The sequence below is a fragment of the Argiope bruennichi genome, chromosome 3 (assembly GCF_947563725.1).
Source record: "Argiope bruennichi chromosome 3, qqArgBrue1.1, whole genome shotgun sequence".
Lineage (NCBI taxonomy): Eukaryota > Metazoa > Arthropoda > Arachnida > Araneae > Araneidae > Argiope > Argiope bruennichi.
The window spans coordinates 38211533-38225371 of NC_079153.1; the positions used below are offsets into that span (position 1 = coordinate 38211533).

The 13839-nt window shown below is 25.5% G+C and overlaps 1 protein-coding gene and 1 long non-coding RNA gene across 5 annotated transcripts in view; one reads left to right on the forward strand and one right to left on the reverse strand.

Moving 5' to 3' along the window:
- Window positions 1–13839, reverse strand: part of LOC129964050 (uncharacterized) — a 145347-nt gene that overhangs the window by 131273 nt on the left and 235 nt on the right. The gene's annotated exons all lie outside the window — the stretch shown is intronic.
- Window positions 1–13839, forward strand: part of LOC129964048 (glycine-rich protein-like) — a 91853-nt gene that overhangs the window by 19492 nt on the left and 58522 nt on the right. The window lies entirely within an intron of this gene.

Here is a 13839-nt window from a genome sequence, read left to right on the forward strand (position 1 = left end):
GTAATATATATATATATATATATATATATATATATATATATATATATATATATATATATATATATATGACGAAACAATCTTGAAATTCTTTAATAATCTTTATTTTTCACAATTTCAAGGAAATAGACTTAGAAGAAATACAGAATAGAGTTAGTAGGAAAGAAGATTGTGAGAATTCTAAACTTATATAGCTTTAGAAAAGACCTTGCCGGGGCAATTGTTTGATTTCTTGAGAAAAATAATAGGGCACATAACTCAGAAATGAAGGTTATAGTAAAGACGAAGTTCGAGCGATCATGAATTTATCTCCAGAACTCAAATTAGTTAGAACTTATTGCACGCACGCACGCATACACACCCACCTTCCCACCCACCCACACACACACAAACACACACACATACCCTCAGCATTCATGCTTTAAAAATAACCCTGTCTATAATTTTTGAGCCTGTATTCTCAGATATTCCGATTCAGAGTGTCACAAAAGTAAAAAAAAAAAAAATGTCTTAAAAGCGTCAAATATCTATGCCTGGTAAAATATTAAAAAAAAATTATTCAGGTTATTTTTAGTTATGATTCAAATTCTTCCATTTTAACACATTCTAACTTGAAATTAAAATAATAAACGGCAAAGGAAAACGAATGATAGGAGGAAAGTTCCTAAAATTAATATAATTCATTTGTCGTTGTGAAATAATTCAATCTTAATCGTGATACATATTGATTATGAATTATAAACGATAAAGGAAGTCAACAAATACTAAAAACTGCTATAAACAATCAAACGTCAGATTAATAATTACATATTATATAAAATAAAGTACATTTTTTTTAGTTATTCCTTTTTGATATTTTTTTCCACTTTTACCTTGTTCTTTTCTCCATACTAAACTGCATCCCACTTATATTAGTTGACAACTACTTTTTCTAAAGTCCTCTGAATATCGATATTTTAATTCTAATTAATTAGTACAATTTTGTTCAAATGGATTACCTGATTCCAACAGTTGTGTATAATTTATCCATTTGAACCGAATGGATATAAAGTTTTTCCTACAGTGTTCTAAATACAGATATTTTAATTCTAATTAAACAGCATTATTTTAATCAAATGTATTTACTCGATTTTAACTATTCCGTACAATTTATCAATTTGAACCAAATGGGTATAACATTTAATTTTTCACAACAGATATTTTGTATCCTTCCCTAGAAACTCAATCTGAATAGAAAAGAAACTCATCCGCCTATGAAAACATAAATTTCATTAGAATAGAAAGCTTCTTTTTGACAGTGACGTGCAGCTTATTAAGTCAGCGCAACTTCTTTTCCAAGTTTCTTTGTTTGGTCAAATTCGATTTGTTGCATCTGCCTCTTGGCGGATACTTGACTCTAATTCCATAGTGCTACCTGTCGTCTGTAAGCCATTGTTCGTCATTCATTCTGCCTCGGATAATATTGCCGTATATTTCTCATTTCTAAAAATGAATGCTTCATTTTTAGAATGTCTGTATGGATTAGGCAACAGCTGTAATGTTGTAATGAATTCGAGGGCACTTTATAATCAGTTTTCAACCTAGGTTAAAAAAATTTCCTTTTCCAGTAAAAATTCTTTTTCTTCAGTAATTTTTAATATGTATGAGTTCTAAAATTTGAAAATAATAATTAGATAGCAGTATAGTAACTCTATCGTGGGAAAGAATTAATAATTTGTATTTTCGTGTTTTATTCATTACTGTTAAATATAATATCTACTAATAATAAAGCAGCATGTGTGTGTGTGTGAGGTGTTGGCGCTGAATAGGATAGATCATTTCACTTAGAGATATCAAATTTGGCGAATATATGCAAAGGATGACGGAAATACGCACCTTGGAGATATTTTTTGCATGCAATTTTTTATTAGAATTTTAATTAATTAAAAATTAAGCACGAGTTGATGTTTATTTATTCATTTATTTTGAGATAACTTTGAAGTGTATTCCAGCATAAAAATGGTTTTTACGCCGTTTTAAAGTCTGAAATATTATCTCTACGTTGATGCCAATTAAGTTACTGTAAAAATTTTTAGCCTAGATTTAATTAACCATTAAACATATTTTTATTTCCTAACAATATTTTCATTTTTGTGAATGAAACCCAAAAAGGCGAATAAGTTTTCGGTGTTTCTTCAAATATTTAATTACGTAACTTTCTCCCATTGTTGCAAAATAAGAAAGAAGGATTCTACTTAATACCTGCTAAGTTCATATGAAGAATAAGAAAGTGATGTTACGGTATCGAGAAAATTAGACGATACTGTAGTTATCGTCGAATTAAACTATACATACGTTTTTAATTAGTGATACGTTTTTAATAATACTATGATGTCATGGGGCTTGGTTTATAAAGATAATTCATAACATATTAAATAGAACAGATATAAGGCTATTAAAATAAAAAATAAAGGTATTAAAGGCTACAATATAAAACCAAACGATATAAAGCTATTAAAATAAAACCAAACCAAACAGATAACTTTTTTTAGTTCACTGTCGTGAACTGAAACATATCACTTTTTAATTGGAACGTTTAAGCGGACACGTAATACTTACGTGCTAGTGAGTGTTATTTGATTCGAAGTTGAAAGAAGAGGTTAAACCATTATTATTCCAGACAAAAATAAAACGAAAGTCAGACATAAAATAATGCTGAGATGAAACATATTTAATAATTTCTAATTAACTTATGTTCTAAAAATAATTCCCTAATCAGTTGAAATCTATCTTCTTTGTAACTTTAATTTCTGAATATGCACAAGTACTGTTTTCTCACTTGCATCTCAAAACGCTATGCCAGCAAATTCCATTAAAAAAACAAATTGATTTCAAATTATTAATTCACGATCTTTCTTTCCTGATTTCTGCTTTTCTATTCAATAAGCTGCACCGTATTCGTCATGGGTTTTAGAAGGATATCCTGACAGCTGATAAAAACTGGAATATTTCGTCAATTTATGAAGAAAAATTATTAAAAAATTATACGTCTACTTCTTCAAAGAATATTTCACATACATTAATACTGATTGAATGTTACAAATAATGAAAACTGGAGAACAGTTGTCTTTTTGAATCGTGTAAAGCTTTTCAGAGAGACTTTCTTCACCATGAATTGTTTGCATCAATCTTCATGAGCAGATGGACATTTCAAAATCTATATTCTCTATGGTAGAGCATCAATACTCTTTGAACACTTTTTGTAACAATGTTTACATATTTTTTGATAAACCTTATTACTTACTCGTATACGAAATTTAGAAAAAGTATTGTAATCGTAAAAAAAAAAATAATAATAAAAAAAAAAGAACCCGAGATTTTGACGAATCTTTAAGTTTCATATCTTTTTCAGTCCAAAAAATATATATCTGACATTATGTTTGTATGTGAGCACGATAGCCCAAAAAGCTAACTTTGAGCTAGATGACAGAAATTTGGTATACAGAATTACAACCAAATTTGTTGATTTTTATCAAATTTCGAATGAAATCCATTCACAGGAAGCCTGTCTGTCTGGCTGTTCGAGTACAGGTGAATTTGATAACTACAAAATTCAAAAAGCTAGATAAATAAAATTTGGTACACAGGTTTAATAGCTAAAATATAAATATTTATCAAATTTAAACCCAAATCCATCATACGGTTGGCCGTCTTTCATATACTTATAAATCCAATAACTCATAAATGCGATTTTCTTTATTCAATGAAATTCGGTATGCAATCTTGTGATTTAAAATCTAGTATTGTATCAAATTTTGGATTTAATCTACTTGCAGAAATATGTCCAAAATACATATTATTGTGATAGATTGAGTAAAAATGTTAAATTCAAACGGAAGATCAATAATTCGTAACTATCATTCACCAATGCTAGATATTTGCGGTCTTATCGAAAGTTCAACATTTTATCCAGAGGAAAAAGGATAAGACTGAAGATGATTTTTAAATCAATATCTATAATAACTTATTTTTATTTCTGGTAAACTTTATTGTTTGCTTTGATGACGGATATTACTTGGCATGTCTAATTTATCCATATCTTTTCAGAACACTATCGAATAACCTTGCTTTCTAGATAGTTGGTATTCAAATAATAATAACAAAATTCTAGAAACTTTGGTTTAGATAAGTCTTAAACATTCTCAACAATATGAACTATCATGACTGCAATTTAGCAATAAATAAATAAATAAAATAAAATAAAATAAATCGCAGAGAAGTGGTTTACATGCAATCTTGCAATAAACAAGTACGAAGGTGTTTTTTGAATTTCCTGGTTCAGCAAACTGCATTATGGGACTGACCGCATGCCCTTCTCCCACCTGGGGCATGATGTATTCACACCTGATTTCGTCTAAAGAGGTTACTAGAGGGAGTGCTGATAAAAACTGAAAAAACGGTTAAGGTTCAAAATCTGGTTCGTAATTGAAAAGATGGGTCTCACGCAAGTTCGCAAAAAACGCTACCTTCCCTGCGTTCACGCATGTGGTAATTGTTTTAGGCATACATATTTACCAAAAAAAAAAGAAAAGAAAAGAAAAAAGAAAGAAAGAAAGGAAAAAAAGACAGTAAGCGCTCGTCTGAAGTAAAATATTAAGAACAGTAACAGATATCTAACTAATATAAACAATGATGTTTCATAATAAAAGTACTGTATAAAGTATTAATCGCATAAAAATAATTGTGCTATATATCGTTGCAAATATAGGCAGATTATTTATTTAATAACAAAATAATGGTGCCAATTGATATAAAAATCTATTGGCATAAATTGTATAATTGTAATTGAAAGATTTTGCAAGTTAATTAAAATAATTTTTCTATTTGGTAATATATATATATATATATATATATATATATATATATATATATATATATATATATATATATGTGTGTGTGTGTGTGTGTGTGTGTGTGTGTGTGTTCGTTATAGCACTAGAAACAAATAGAAACATTATATGTTTTGTAGATGAACAAAATTCCAAATTTAAATTTACTTAAAAATAGCATACATTTTTTAGCCTCAAATTTAGCTACAAATGACAAAAAATTGTGTACTGTCTGCAATTTAGAAGCATAATTAAAAATATCTAATTAGTAATAATTATATCTTTGACAGAAAATAAAAATATTTAATATTAGGTGCCAAAATTTTATGGAATGGATAAAAAAGAATTGATTTAACAAAAATAATTATTCTTATTAAAATCATTAATTAAAAAAATTTCTATTTATTTTTCATTTCATATAGCAAATAAAACAATGTTCAAATATTGATATAGTAAGACATTAACAAATTAAAAATTTTAAAAGGATCTACAAAAATTAAAACTATAGAAATGATTTAATAATGAAGAAGTTAAAAATGTTTTAATGTGTAGATTGATTTTTATTTAGATAGAAAGTCACACACAATACATAAAAAATAATATAATATGATTCGAACAGATCTGAGATAAAAGAATTTTTTGAATAAAATTCATATTGTTGTAGATATTGATAAAGTAACTTGAGCCAAGTTACTTTTAAATTTAAAATTGTTTATTATTATTCAAATATATTAAGCATGAATTGATTAACTAACAAATTACACCTTGATTTTACATATTTTGCTTTTAAGCACGCTTTTTTTAAAAAAAATTAGTTAAAAATAATTTGAGACTGTCAAAATGCAGAATAAAATTCTTAATTTAATATGTGAAAAATATTCACACAGGAAATAATATTGAGGAAAAAAAGAGCCTCTTGATAAAAATTTTGACTGTAATGGCCAGTACAAAAAAATTAACTTTAAAAATCGTTATATTTGACTTAATTTATCTGAAACGCTGTCAGTTAAAAAAACCTTTTTTTTTAAATCAAAAAGTAATAATGAAGAAAAATTCATATTTATTGATATTTCTGAATAAATTCTTTTCAATACGTACTTCTGATTTTAAAAGTTTGTATTTCAATGAAATTCGTAGATGAAATAACATTCTACGTACCTTTTTGCTGTCAAAATTGACAATGTAATTTTTAAACATAACTTAAGCAAATAATTATTTTTTAGAATTAATCAGTTTTCAATTGGATTCTTCATAACACATGGAAAATTTATTTATTTATTTCTGGCAACAAAAAAATTTATAATTTTTCGAAAGTTTATTTTTTTGATTCTCATATCTTTGATTGCTAGGAAATGGTCTAATCTATTAAATTTTTTATATATAAACTTCTATTTGATATATTTTATTTTCAGAAAATTGTTCAATTTGTACTAATTTCAAGGACAACTACTTTCTTGTATGTAATTTTTTCTCTTCTTGAAATATGTATAATGACCTAAAGTATGTTTTAGAAATGATATTGAAGCCATTACGCGATATAAAGAACAAAACTAACTTATAAAACAATAGGAAATCACAACTTATATTTAACATCACTTCTATTTTAAAACTAATGTTTTATATTCCAATCAATTCAAGAAAAACAAATAAAAATCTCACATACTAGTCCTTGTTTAAACAATTAATAAAATGTTTGACATTTTCTATGATAAAAATTTAAATATTTTTCCTAATATATCCTTGTTTGATTCGAGTTATTTTGAATATTTTTTTCGTACAAATCAAGTATTTTAAATCAGTTAAGTTTTTCTTGTGCTTGATATTGAAAAAATATTTCCTCTGTATCTCTATTTACACTTACAATTTTAGGAAACTATACGCTGAAATTTTTTTATATTATTAAATATTACAAAATTAGATCAAAATGCTAAATGATGAACAACAAATTTTCATAAAATTATCTGCATAAAGAAAATAGTTTGGTGTTTTGAAAATGAAATAAACTTATCTGAAACATATTCCCTGGATTTATAATTATTAAAGAAAATTTGAGCTGGAAAAGAACATATTTAACCAAACATATTCGGCATATAATATTCAAATATGATTTTTAGAATTTTAAATAGCAGCTAAATGCTATCGTTAAAAATCCATATGTTGAATTTCTAAATATCTATTAGTGTATGCTAATTGTATTCTCTACTGAGGTTGTTTTAAGTAAAAAAGATTAAAAATTTACAGTTACACTAAAATAAAAAATAATGATTTATAATATTTTAATCTCCTTAAGAAATGGGATATTTTAAAATGTTGCATTTGCAATGAAAACTACTAGCAGTCACTAAAGATATATTTCATTTTCCTTTAATTTTGAAGCAAATATTTTTGATACGATTTAGCATCTTATATTACATTATTCCCCCAAAGAGTCACGTTTTAAGTAAGTCAAAGTGACTTCTTCCTATTTGATTAATTGCAGACATTTGGAAGTAAAAATGAAAATAAAGTGGTTAAACACTTTTTAAAAACATGTATCATGATTGATTAAACTAAAATGTTTTCAGTTAAATAATCAAGCGTTTTAATGGTTTACGATATTAAATGTAGTTACAACAAGTCATTTTTCATCCTAGCATAAGGATTTTCTTTTTGAAATTTAGTGTCTTGTGTTTCAAGTCATATATTTACTATCTTGTTTTACCGGCCATAAGTGCTGGATTTTATTTGGTTTTTAATTGCAGTTTAATATCGCACTACAATTTATCAAAGTCTTTTGCTGATAAATGAGGGAAGAAATTACTGTAAATTAATGCATTTATCTACAGACTGTATGTATATAATTAAATAATTTCTTTAACTTTGAATTCTGTACTTGCTTAATAGCACTTCTGTCATGAAAAGATTTTTTTATAAAGTTAATTAAACTAGCATTAAGCAAAAGTATATTTGTTACAGCGTAACTATTTACCAGAGTGCGTGAGTGTCAATTATCTGGATTTCCAAATCAGCAGAACCTAATATGAAACCAGTCCTGATTTATAATATTGAGCTATGAAAAGCTGAGCTTTCGCTTCCAAGAAAAATCGCATATCGAAGTTAAAATTAAAAAACAACAACAACGAAAATACGGTTTACAAACAAAAATCTCAAGAAATATTTAACTTATAAAGAAAGACACATCAGTTTTTTTTTTTTTTTTTTTTTTTTTTTTGTCAAACTCGATTTTAAATTTATTTATTATTAATTTACACGGGCAAATAATTTTTTGGGTTCTTACCATTTTTTAAAGCTTGTTTTTAATGACATTTGGTGTGCAGATTTCAGATAAGAAAACTATTTTTCTCTATCAGTACTATTTTTTTAAATAATTTATCGCTAAATTATGAAATATTTAAAACTGTAAAGAAAATCATTCCTGTAATAGATGAATTATGTATAAAAAGAGGAAGAAAGAAACAGAATATTAACATCTGCTCTTGCACAGGAAGTCCTGTGATGAATTAAAGAAGAATATTAAGAGATTTGATCTTGATGAAGATAAAATTTCATGAAAACAAATAAATCGTTTATGCAGACTTAAAAAATGGTCAACTTTCGATTGGTCAGTGGAAGAAATTCATGGAATTTACTTCTACTTGATACTTCTACTAGATAACAGACGCAAAGTTTTTCACATAAGAAAAAGAGGAAAAATATAATGGTTGAGAAAAATATTAATGGTAAAAGATTACTTGGATAATACAGAATCATTTTGACTCTGCTGCATATACAACGGAATATTTCATGAAACCCTTTGCTAAGGATAGCAGTGGCTTTAAATACGTAGGTCAGAAACATGATAAGAATAAATAGAAAAAAAGTTAAAGAAGAATTTTTTTATGGTCATCAAATTAGATACTCATCATTTCATGAATTGAATCTTCATTCCATGAATGAGGCAGATGAAATATGAGAATCATATTTATCTTGTTATCAAGATTTTTTTTGGCAACCGCAAAGTTGAAATTTGTGTTGGTTTAGCCAACAGCTAATGTAACGGTTTCATGGAACTTAGTTGTAATATGAGCGGAAAAGTTCATTTCTTATACAGTCATTTAAACGATTTTTCCGGAAAATCTTGTCGATATTAGCGGAAAGAAAAGTGAACAAATTCATTAAAAAATAAAGATAAATGAGGTATTCGTATGATGAAGGATTGCAGTTAAAATCTGGGAAGACTCTACGTAAACAAAATTCACACAAAAATGTTAAAAAAAAAAAAAAAATTTTTTTTGAATGAAACTCCTTTTTTTGCTTTTATTTGATTCTTCTTGATTTCTATACATTATTTAAAGTTACTAAAGATTTGCAGAATTATTTCTGTATTTATTCTACAGTTAATTAAAATGTTTTGAAAAATATATAAAGGAAAGGTTTTGATGTAACACTGTATCCTCAACTCACTTCAATACGCTAATATCAATCACCTAGCATTCATATCTTATAAACGAAAGTCATATTTGTTTTCAGCATATTTAAAGTACCTAAAATCAGCAAAATTAGCACTAGAATATGTGTTGGTTTGTGTTATCTCATCTTATTTAACATGAGATAAATAAGATAACATGTTTTTATGCCTGTTATCTTATTTAACATGTATTTTTGCATAAAAACATATTAGAGGTTCTTTGCAAAGTTAAAAACTTACCAAATTTTAAAATAAATTGTGAAGTTTATTATTTTTTATTTATTATTATTTTCATATTTTATATAAAATGATATTATAAATAATTTTCAAATTAATTCACTGGACAATTGGAATTTTTTTTCTTTGCCCGAAGAATTATACTTCATAAAATAGCAAATTAGTTATTTGAAATAAAATAAATTAATGATAAATAACTCAGAGATTAGTAAATTGCATTTATGATGTAATTCATGTTGAATGCTTTCTTAAACACGCATTAGACCTCTTCACTTATAACTGGCTATAAATTCCCGAACAGCTATTTCTACTTATTGGATATTACATGAATGTTCTTTAAAATATTTATTTTATATGATGAACTAATGACAAATGTATACAAGGAGATAGATTTCATAAATAATTTTTTAACCATCTATAAATTATATTAGTTTTTGTCTTTGACAGATATTGCTTTTACATAATATTATTAAATAAAGAAAAAAAAGTTAAAGAAAAGTTTTATCTTAAAAACGTCGGTAAAAGTTTGGAAGAAAATGCATGATATACAAAGAGATAATCGCCGATAAAAGACTCAAGTGTTTAGAAACACGTGATAAGAGCCGCTTTTTTAAAAGATAAGAGATGCTTCGTTTAAGTGCTACCTAAGAGGCTAACAACCTCCACTTTCAACGATATTCTTGCAGATATTAGGGCTAAGGTACTGGAAGATAACGAATATAAGTTGAACATCTTTCAAACTTTTGATATAGTTTGTTTTAACAACAAATGAAGCTTCAATTTATAACGCCTACAAGTTCTTAAGTTATGTAATCAAAATAAATCAGAAATATTAAATAAAAAATAACATAAATAATAAGAATAGGTTATGATATAAATATTAAATCATAAATGACAATAATAGAAAAAATTATCTAATAGGAAAGAACGTCAAAAATTAATAAACTATAAAAATTGGAATAGAAAATTCTTTATAAGAAATAAACGTGATTAAGATAATTTTGAAGGATAATTTTAGCATTTAAAATTGGAATTACATAATTTATTTGTTCAATTCATAATTTATTTACTTCAATTAAGGTAATTTTGATAAATAAAGATAAAATTTAATAGAGAGGTATTAAAATTAGTTTCGGGTTCATTTGAATTTAATAGATTTATAAATGCATCGCAAAAGGAAATTTTTAAAAGATTTATTCGCAATGGTAAATCGTAAATAAAGGAGCAAAAAAGAATAATTCTCATATATATATATATATATATATATATATATATATATATATATATATATATATGATATTGATTTATCACAATATGTTAGTAACTTTTCGAAATTTGTTATATTTTATTTGTTTTCCATTAAACATTTACGTATGACACAAGTTTATTAGATGGCAGAAAGTGGAATTGCAAACTTTTTAATGATATTAGATATCTGAGATTTACAATAAAGATTATTAACAATTTTTATGATCATTTTATTTGATTGTTAGGCAGAATTCGCGCTTAATGAATTAATCTGGAAGCAATAAGATATGCTTGTTCAAATTCATTTCAGAACATACATTTTATTGGTTTATATTTTATGTCAAAAAACATTTTTGATTTCTAAACGCAATAAATAGTTTTGGTTCATTTTGTGATTTGCAATTAATATTACATAGAGTTGTCATCGAAAATTATTATATATTTATAAAAATTTGCGATCTTTAAATCATAAATCCATAAAATAGAGTAAATTTATTAGCATTTGCAAGCCAGTTATATTGCTTGATTTAAATATGGATAAGTTGTATATCAAGAATGTATTTTAAAAGACGATTCAATTTTGTAGTACATTTTTTCTAATATAAAACAGCTTTTCAATCAATGTTTTTTGAAAGATTACACATTTAGAGTCAGTGGCGGATTTAGGCATTCTGCGATCTTAAGCAATACTCACTTTGAGAACCCGCTTTTTATAAACTGCAAATTTAATCTCATATTTCATCACATTTTAAACAACTAATAATTTATTTTAGACATTTTATTTGATTTTAGTAATTTTAGTAAAATAAATATTTAATTATTTTTAATGACTCATGATTGTTTGGTAACCATGTTTGTGTTCACTATTCTTTAAGCAGAAGGGCAGGCTTATAAATACTATGATAACTAAAAGCTTATAAATATTATGATAACAAAAGAAACGCAATAGAACAGATAGGAATTAGACATATTATACTTGACAGTGTGTTAATATAATCCTATTATTTTTATTATTAACAGAAATTTCATTTTTTAAAAAAAATTAATATGGCAACTAGGCTATATATCCTCTTAACTGACTTCGGCCCCTCTGAGTCGGAAATCTGCCAATATTTACAATATCTTGTAATTATCTAATCGTGTTTTACAATTGAGCGATACTTAAATCAAAGCAAACATAGAAGTCTGAATGAGAAAAAAATTATCTGAAATGAAATTACAAGATTTCAATTTTTAAAATTCAATAATATCAATAATAATAGCACTGAAGTTTTAATTATTCATCGAATGTTAAAATATCATTCTTTCATGCCACGCGGGTGAAATTCTTATAATGACAAATCCCGCGAAAACAGAACTTCTTAACGATTTTTTTTTCTTCTTTTTATTATAAGATCGATGTCAAATTTGATAAATTGCGCAATTAATATGAAAACTTTTCTATAAAGAAATCTTTAAAAGGAAATAATTTTATGTATATGTTTTGTAGGATATGGAGATATTTATAAACGTAAGCATACAAAAATAATGCCTAATTCTTCCCTTTGAAATATTCTAAAAAAATTATTTTCATAGCAACAGCAACTGTAAAGCAGCAATTCCTTAGTGGTTTCTTCGAATCTTCTCAAAAAAGAAATTAAAATGAACTATGCAAATTTTTAACTTTCGTATTATGAGTGAATCATAATTTCAGATGCACTGATCTAAAAAAATATTCAATATTCACTTTATCTATATTTACCATGAAAAATTTCATAATACAAAATAATTTCACATTTCGCCCCATTTTACTTAAAAGGGTTGGAAACGTATTATTTATAAGTTAAATTCAAAAAGATCATCTATCGAATTATTGCATTCTTTTACAAACATGAAAGATTTTAATATGCTGTTATAACATATTTGAGCCAAAAAAGAAAGAAATTGGCTAACATAATTTTGAAATTACCTGATATTCGAGTAAGTAAAGTTTTGAAATCAATCAATCGCGTCTTGATTTGTTGAAAAACATAAGTAATACAAAAGTTTTAAGTGTTAAATAATCTGCGTTCAAATTATCAAAACCTAATACACAATTATTTATTTTTTGGTTGTAAGCAAAAAAACAACAATAACAAAAAACATATTATTTACTTTTTATTATTTTTTTTTCGTATTCCAAACTACTTTTTTACAGAAATATGAGAGTTAATACCCACACAAAATAAATTGCAAAAGAGAATTTTTTATAATGGAAAATCATCTTTATTGGGTGCAATGACACTGTAAAGATTTATTTCATTTTTTTTTCCTTTTATCGTTTGGCAGCACTGGATTATTTGAAAATAACTAGTGATTTTGTTTCCTCTTATAATCATGTAAATATATTTATATACGATTAGTTTAATTTACAGTAAAGAGGAAAACCTATTTTAAACTCTGTAACTGTAACTGATATCATAGCATGAGTGAAAAAAAAGGTTTACTTTACCACTTTTACCTGATTAAAACAAGTTAAATTTTAAAAATATTTAAAAGCTATTTTTGGGAAATAGCACTAAAAATGTTTTTATTTAAATAATGACTTCATGTGTCTACATTAGTAGTTAATTGTACGGTAACCCAATTAATACAAAGTTTAATAACCATCAAAGAGAAAAAAAATACACACTAACAAACCAAGGAAATCATTAAAAAATTTAATAACAATTTATTAAGTATAATTCAAATAAGTTTATTATATATTTCCAAAATTTAAAAAAAAGGAAATAAAAACGGGAATCATACAGCAAATTACGTAAGGGCATCGAAAAATATTTGATAAATTCATAGATTTTATTTCCTTATCAAAGTCTATTTTAAACTCAAGAAGATTGAAAAACAAAAATAATCTATGTCCACTAAAAAAAATAAACACTCGTTCAACCTGAAACCTTTTCTGCGCAGTTTCAAAACTATTCATTAAAAAAAGTGTCGAAAGTTCACAATAAAATTACGAAATTATTTTAAAATCTAATAACCTGTGCAAAATTTTACTGAATTAGAAAATGCCGCATTAAGCCT